Source organism: Mandrillus leucophaeus, unplaced genomic scaffold, assembly GCF_000951045.1.
Source record: "Mandrillus leucophaeus isolate KB7577 unplaced genomic scaffold, Mleu.le_1.0 Scaffold516, whole genome shotgun sequence".
In the NCBI taxonomy this organism is placed as follows: domain Eukaryota; kingdom Metazoa; phylum Chordata; class Mammalia; order Primates; family Cercopithecidae; genus Mandrillus; species Mandrillus leucophaeus.
In genome coordinates this window covers 2,049,366-2,055,603 of record NW_012105542.1, presented here as the reverse complement: position 1 = coordinate 2,055,603, position 6,238 = coordinate 2,049,366, and the positions used below count along the sequence as shown (strand labels likewise).

General features: G+C 47.8%; 1 protein-coding gene across 1 annotated transcript in view; it reads right to left on the bottom strand.

Annotated features, from left to right (window-relative positions):
- The window catches only part of L3MBTL1 (l(3)mbt-like 1 (Drosophila)), a 54,307-nt gene that overhangs the window by 41,419 nt on the left and 6,650 nt on the right, over nt 1-6,238 (bottom strand). Inside the window, exon 2 of the mRNA XM_011996476.1 lies at nt 702-709. The gene's annotated coding sequence lies outside the window, so the exon portion shown is untranslated. The remainder of the gene's footprint in view (nt 1-701; nt 710-6,238) is intronic.

Sequence of the window (6,238 nt, the reverse complement as noted above, 5' to 3'; positions counted from 1 at the left end):
CGGGCCCAGGCGCAGGCCCAGGCTTCGGTGGCGCCCGCGCCCTCTTGCCTGCCTTCGAGGCCCTGGTTGTGCGCGCCTCATGCCCCCTCAACCTAGGACAGGTATGCCGCACGGGCGTGGCGGGTCGAGATTTTTCCTGCCCCCCGAACCCCTGCATCACAGTTAGCAGAGCAGAGCGGGGGCGCGGAGATCGCGGAGCTCGAAGAGACAGCCTGGAGGGCTACCGAGCTGAGTGGTTAGTGACAAAAGACGAGGCTGCACCCGGGCACGCACCCCAGCCGAGTGTCTGCTCTGTCCAACGCCTTCCCACCGCGCCTGCCCTCCCCCCGGAGGAGGGAAGCTCAGGAGCGTCAAAAAAACGGCCTCGGAAAGGGTGAAGGGCACGTGCGACCGGAAAGAGGAACCCTCTTGCGGGGGCTCTGGTCCTGGCCCTGCCGGGCATAAAGAGCGGCATTAGAGGCGTCTACTTTTGGGTAACGCCACTGCCATGGACTGGGTAACATCACTATCCTCCAGGTCCTCCATTTCGACATTTGTAAAGACTATCACCCACTTCATGGCGTATGGTCGTTTTGAGTTTGGGTTCCTGTGGTGGTGTAGCAGTCACTGCGCCTCTCTGCTTCAATCTGATCTCTTCGCCTCCACCTGATCTCTCTAATTAATCAAATCTCCTTGTTATTGGTTCTGGTAACACAAGATACCTGCCTCGCTTACACATACCACAGTTGGCACTTCACATAGATTTGAGTAATTCAAGAGGCTAAGAGGTTTCAAGCTCCAAGAGGGTAGGAAACATTAGTTTCTGTATTCCTAGTACCTAGCCCAGAGCGGGGCACAGAGTGGGTGCTTAATACATATCTGTTCAGTGACTAAATGATGTACGGTATACAGATGAAAACAGGGTAACTTTTGGTACAGTCCACCATCCAGCCCCCTCTCCCACACCAATGATTTAATTTAATCCCTTGTTTTTACAGAAACAATTATTTAATTTAATCCCTTGGTTTTACTTGGACTTAAGTCATGGCCACGTGTCAGACCTCCAGGCTCCTGACTCCTTCCCAGGCCAGGTGAGAAAAGGGTTCCTAATGAAATGTAGGCAAATTCTCCAAATTGCTGTGATCAACAGGTTTACATTTATGCAGAATTTAACTATTCTGGTTGCCACGCCAACGCATCGCATGTGTTCTTCCTTGCTGCAATGTCAATTTTTAATCACATCTCATATTATTGGGAACAGGATTGCATCAGTTAAGGATGCTGGTTGCCATAACAATGGATGCCTCTTTCTACACATTGATACACACACAACCATCCACTCAGTTTTCTCTCATCTCAACTCAGGCTGTGCTTGATCTAGATTTCAAAGGTTTATTTTAGGTATTCAGAAGATTAAAAGAAAGTGGTGAACCTACACAAACACATGGATTCTCAAAAACAAAGGCATCTTTTAGACGGACAAGTGGAATTTGAGCTAGCAAGACCTAGAAACAAACAACTAACATAGATGTGAGTTGCTAAGACATTATTTTTCTGCCTATCGACAGTATTTTTGTGGCTCACGCCTGTAATCCCAGCACTTTGGGAGGCTGAGGTGGGAGGATTGCTTGAGCCCAGGAGTTTGAGACCAGCCTGGGCAACATGGCAAAATCCTGTCTGTACAAAAAAAAAATTAGCTGGGTATGGTAGCACACCACTGTAGTCCTCCCCTAGCTACTCAGGAGGCTGAGGTGAGAGGATTGCTTGAGTCCAGCAGCTCAAGGCTTCAGTGAGCCATGAGTGTGCCACTGCACTCCAGCCTAGGCAACAGAGAGAAATCCTGTCTAAACAAACAAACAACCTCCCTACCACCCAAGAAAAAAAGAGTATTTTTGTGGTCTTGATACCTGGCTTGTTGGCTTGAACAGGGGTCAAACAAACCAGGTATCAAGCCCACCAAATACTGGGGTGAAGAGCTACTCCCAGGTAATATAATTTGGAGAAGTTTCTGCCTCATGAAGCCAGAGTTTCCCCTTCCAGTACCAGTCTGCCTTCAGGAGCAAGTAAGCAAGTCCGATCTTCCTCTCAAGTGATAGCCCCGTCTTCTGCAAGTTCACAGCCCCCATTGTCTTCTCCATGTTAACCCCCTGCTCAAGCATGGACCCAAAATATTTTGAAATGTTGATGAGTCAAAGCACTAAGACGACTGTTGTTTAGGCCAGGCATAGTGGCTCACACCTGTAATCCCAGCACTTACGCCAAGGTGGGAGGATTGCTTCACGCCAGGAATTCCAGACCAGCCTGGTCAACGTAGTAATGGAACAGGAAACGTTCCCTTATCCCTCTGGCAGGGTGTGCGACAGCTGGGGAGTGGCTCGCTTCTTCGGTGCCCTGCAGCTCAAACCCTAGGGGGAGCGTACAGACGGGCAGGTTGTGGGGAGCATGGGCTCCAACCCCACAGCAGCATCTAGGGTTGAGTATTTACAGCTCCAGAAGCCCCAGTAGGCGTGTGTTACTGTGTGCTCTTCAGTTTAGCCATCCAAAGACGGCTTGTTTTAATCAGCTCAGGTAGACCCTCTGCCTTATCGAAAGGACAGAGAGTTTTCTGTATCCTGGGTTCTTGCCCTAGTGTACCGGAAAAATCGGATGGCACGTGGGCTTGGAGAATGAGTGCAAGGTTTTATTGAATGGTGGAGGTCGCTCTCAGCAGGTGTATGGGGAGCCAGAAGGGGGATGGAGTGGGAACCTGGTCTTCCCCTGGAGTTGCCGGGCTCTCCTTCAACCACCCTCAGGTGAATTTACCTAGGCATCCGTGTCCTTCTGCAGTTGATGGCCTGTCAGCATCTGTGTGTTCTTCTGATGTGTTCCTCTCGATATCCAGCCACTCGTCTGTGTGCCCACTAGGGTCTTGGGATTTATACAGGCACAAGATGGGGGTGTGTGGGCCAGAGTGGTCTTGGAAAATGCAACATTTGGGCACAAAAACAGGAGTGCTTGTCTTCACCTAGGTCCGTGGGTGGGGCCCTCGCCGGGGACCCTGCCTTTCTCTACCCAGCACTTCCCTGCCCCCCTCCTCTATCAATGAGAGACCCCCTCCAGTCTCTACAAAAAATTTAAAAATTAGTTGGGTGTGATGGCACGTGCCTATAGTCCTGGCTACTTGGGAGGATGAGCTGGGAAGATTGCTTGAGCCCAGGAAGTCAAGGCTGCAGTGAGCTGTGATCATACCACTGCACTCCAACCTGGGCAATAGAACAAGACCCTGTATGTAAAACAAACAAAAGAAAACTGTTGTTTCTAAGCAGCCCACACCATTCTGTTCCTACAGTAGAGTTTCATTCACCATTGATACTGTCTGCAGATTTTTAGGGAAATTATCAGGATGTGCCCTTTATCAGGATGGAACCTCTTCTGGTTCCAATGTCAGACTGAGCTAGTATGGAACCTTTTTAAAAAAATTTTTATTTTTATCTTTTAAATATAGTTACATAAAATAGAGACAGGGTCTCCTTGTATTGTCCAGGCTGGTCTCAAATGCCTAAGCTCAAGGGATCCTCCTGCGTTGGCCTCCCAAAGTGCTAGGATTACAGGCATGAGCCACCGTGCCTGGCTGGGAATCTTTTCTAACACAAACACCAAAAAACCCTGCCTATTATATTACAAGAAAGGAAGCAAGCAAGCACACAGGGAAAGAAAGTGAATTCATTGCTGGCTGGGTGCGGTGGCTCACACCTGTAATCCCAGCACTTTGGGAGGCCGAGGTGGGCAGATCATGAGGTCAGGAGATAGAGACCATCCTGGCTAACATGATGGAACCCTGTCTCTACTAAAAATACAAAAAAATTAGCTGTGCATGGTGGTGGGTGCCTGTAGTCCCAGCTACTCGGGAGGCTGAGGCAGGAGAATGGCATGAACCTGGGAGGCGGAGCTTGCAGTGAGCCAAGATCGCACCACTGCACTCCAAAAAAAAAAAAAAAGTAAATTCATTGCTGAACATGTAAGAGGAAATCCTCAGGAGTCAAAACCAAAAAGGGAACCAGAGCAACAAGATGTGGCCTGATGTCTCTCTTGTCCTGGAGGTGGTTGTTGGATACAGACAGGACCCAGCTGCTAGAAAGTTGAGTTTTACCACACATGTAATGATGCAAGTTGGAACCTTGGGTCCATGTGGCCCTGACAGTTGGAACTGAAGCCCATGTATAAAGACTGGAGGACCGGATGTGGTGGCTCACACCTGTAATCCCAGCACTTTGAGAGGCTGAGGTGGGAGGATTGCTTGTGCCCAGGAATTCGAGACCAGCCTGGGCATCAAAGTGAGACCATGTCTCTACAAAACATCAAAATATTAGCCGGGTGTGGTTACATTCCTGTGGTCCCAGCTACTTGGGAGGCTGAGGCAGGAGGATCACTTAAGCCTGTAATGAGCCATGTTTGCCCTACTGCACTCCAGCCTGGGCAACCGAGTGAGGCGCTGTCTTAAGGAAAAAAAAAAAAAAGAAAAAAAGACTGGATACTCCTCCCAGGGTATATATTCACTAAAGAGAGTTCTGGAAAAACTCAATACGACAGTCCAGAGAAATAGAAAGGAAGCTTGTCTCTGCCTGGGATGCATAGAAGTGATGATCAGGGCAAGTCAACCATGGAAAATCAAAACTGTAAGCCTACACAAAACTGTAAAACTACAAATTTGGGAACCCTATTTGTAGATTAGATTTGCAGGGATTTGTGCTGCCCTCCTGGTATTGATAGCTTCAGCTAGGAAAACAATGCAAAAATTGGTCCTGGGCAAGTAATATCCAAGCACAACTTCTCTGTAGAGACATCGTTACAACCCAAGCCAAATGGAATGCTCACAGTAGAAAAACATAAAGTAGTCAGGGAAATGATCTACCATATTTAACCACCAGCAGACCTAATAAACAGAAAAATTAGCACCCACAATAACTTGAGACAATAGCATAATTCATAAAGAGATTGTAAAATAAATGTGGGCTAGGTGCAGTGGCTCCTGCCTGTAATCCTAGCACTTTCGGAGGCCAAGGCAGGAGAATCACTTGAGGCCAGGAGTTCAAGACCAGACTGGACAACATAGCAAGACCTTGTCTCTCAAAAACCAGAACAAAAAACAAAAGCAAATGTGTTAAAACCATTTTAAAAGGAATGGGAGTTACATGAGGATTTGGATTTAGATTTACTCTTTCTACTGAAACAACTGAGAAGAGGGAAATCACATAGCAAATGTTTCTCAAGACACTGGCCATCAAGTAACAAAAGACATATTCTTCTTTCTTTTCTATTTAGAAACTGTATTAGTCCATTTTCACACTGCTATGAAGACATACCCAAGACTAGGTTATTTATTTATTTATTTATTTATTTTCCGAGACAGAGTCTTGTTCTGTCACCTAGGCTGGAATGCAGTGATGCGATCTCAGCTCACTGCAACCTCTGCCTCCAGGTTTCAAGCAATTCTCCTGCCTCAGCCTCCTGAGTAGCTGGGATTACAGGCACGTGCCACCATGCCTGGCTAATTTTTGTATTCCTAGTAGAGACGGAGTTTCACCATGTTGGTCAGGCTGGTCTCAAACTCTTGACCTAGTGATCTGCCCACTTTGGCCTCCCAAAATGCTGAGATTACAGGCGTGAGCCACCGAGCCTGGTAAGACTGGGTAATTTATAAAGGGAAGAGGCTTAATTGACTCACAGTTTATCATGGCTGGGGAAGCCTCAGGAAACTTACAATCATAGTGGAAGGCAAAGGGGAAGCAAGCAAGGCACCTTCTTCACAAAGCATCAGGAAGGAGAAGTGCCCTGTAAAGGGGGAAGAGCCTCTTATAAAACCATCAGATCTCATGAAAATTTACTTACTATCACAAGGACAGCATAGAGGAAACCACCTCCAAGATGCAATCACCTCCACCTCTCCCTTGACACATGGGGATTGTGGGGATTATGGGGATAATGGAGATTACAATTTAAGATGAGATTTTGGGTGGGGGCACAGCCAAACCATATCAGAGACAGTCTCACTCTGTTGCCCAGGCTAAAGTCCAGTAGCATGATCATAGCTCACTGCAGCCTTGACTTCCTGGGCTCAAGTGATCCTCCCATCTCAGCCTCTCAAGTAGCTGGGACTACAGGCATTTGCCACCACACCCAGTTTTATTTATTTAGAGATGGAGTCTCACTCTGTTGCCCAGGCTGGAGTGCAGTGGTGCGATCTCGGCTCACTGCAACCTCTGCCTCCCGGGTTCAAGCA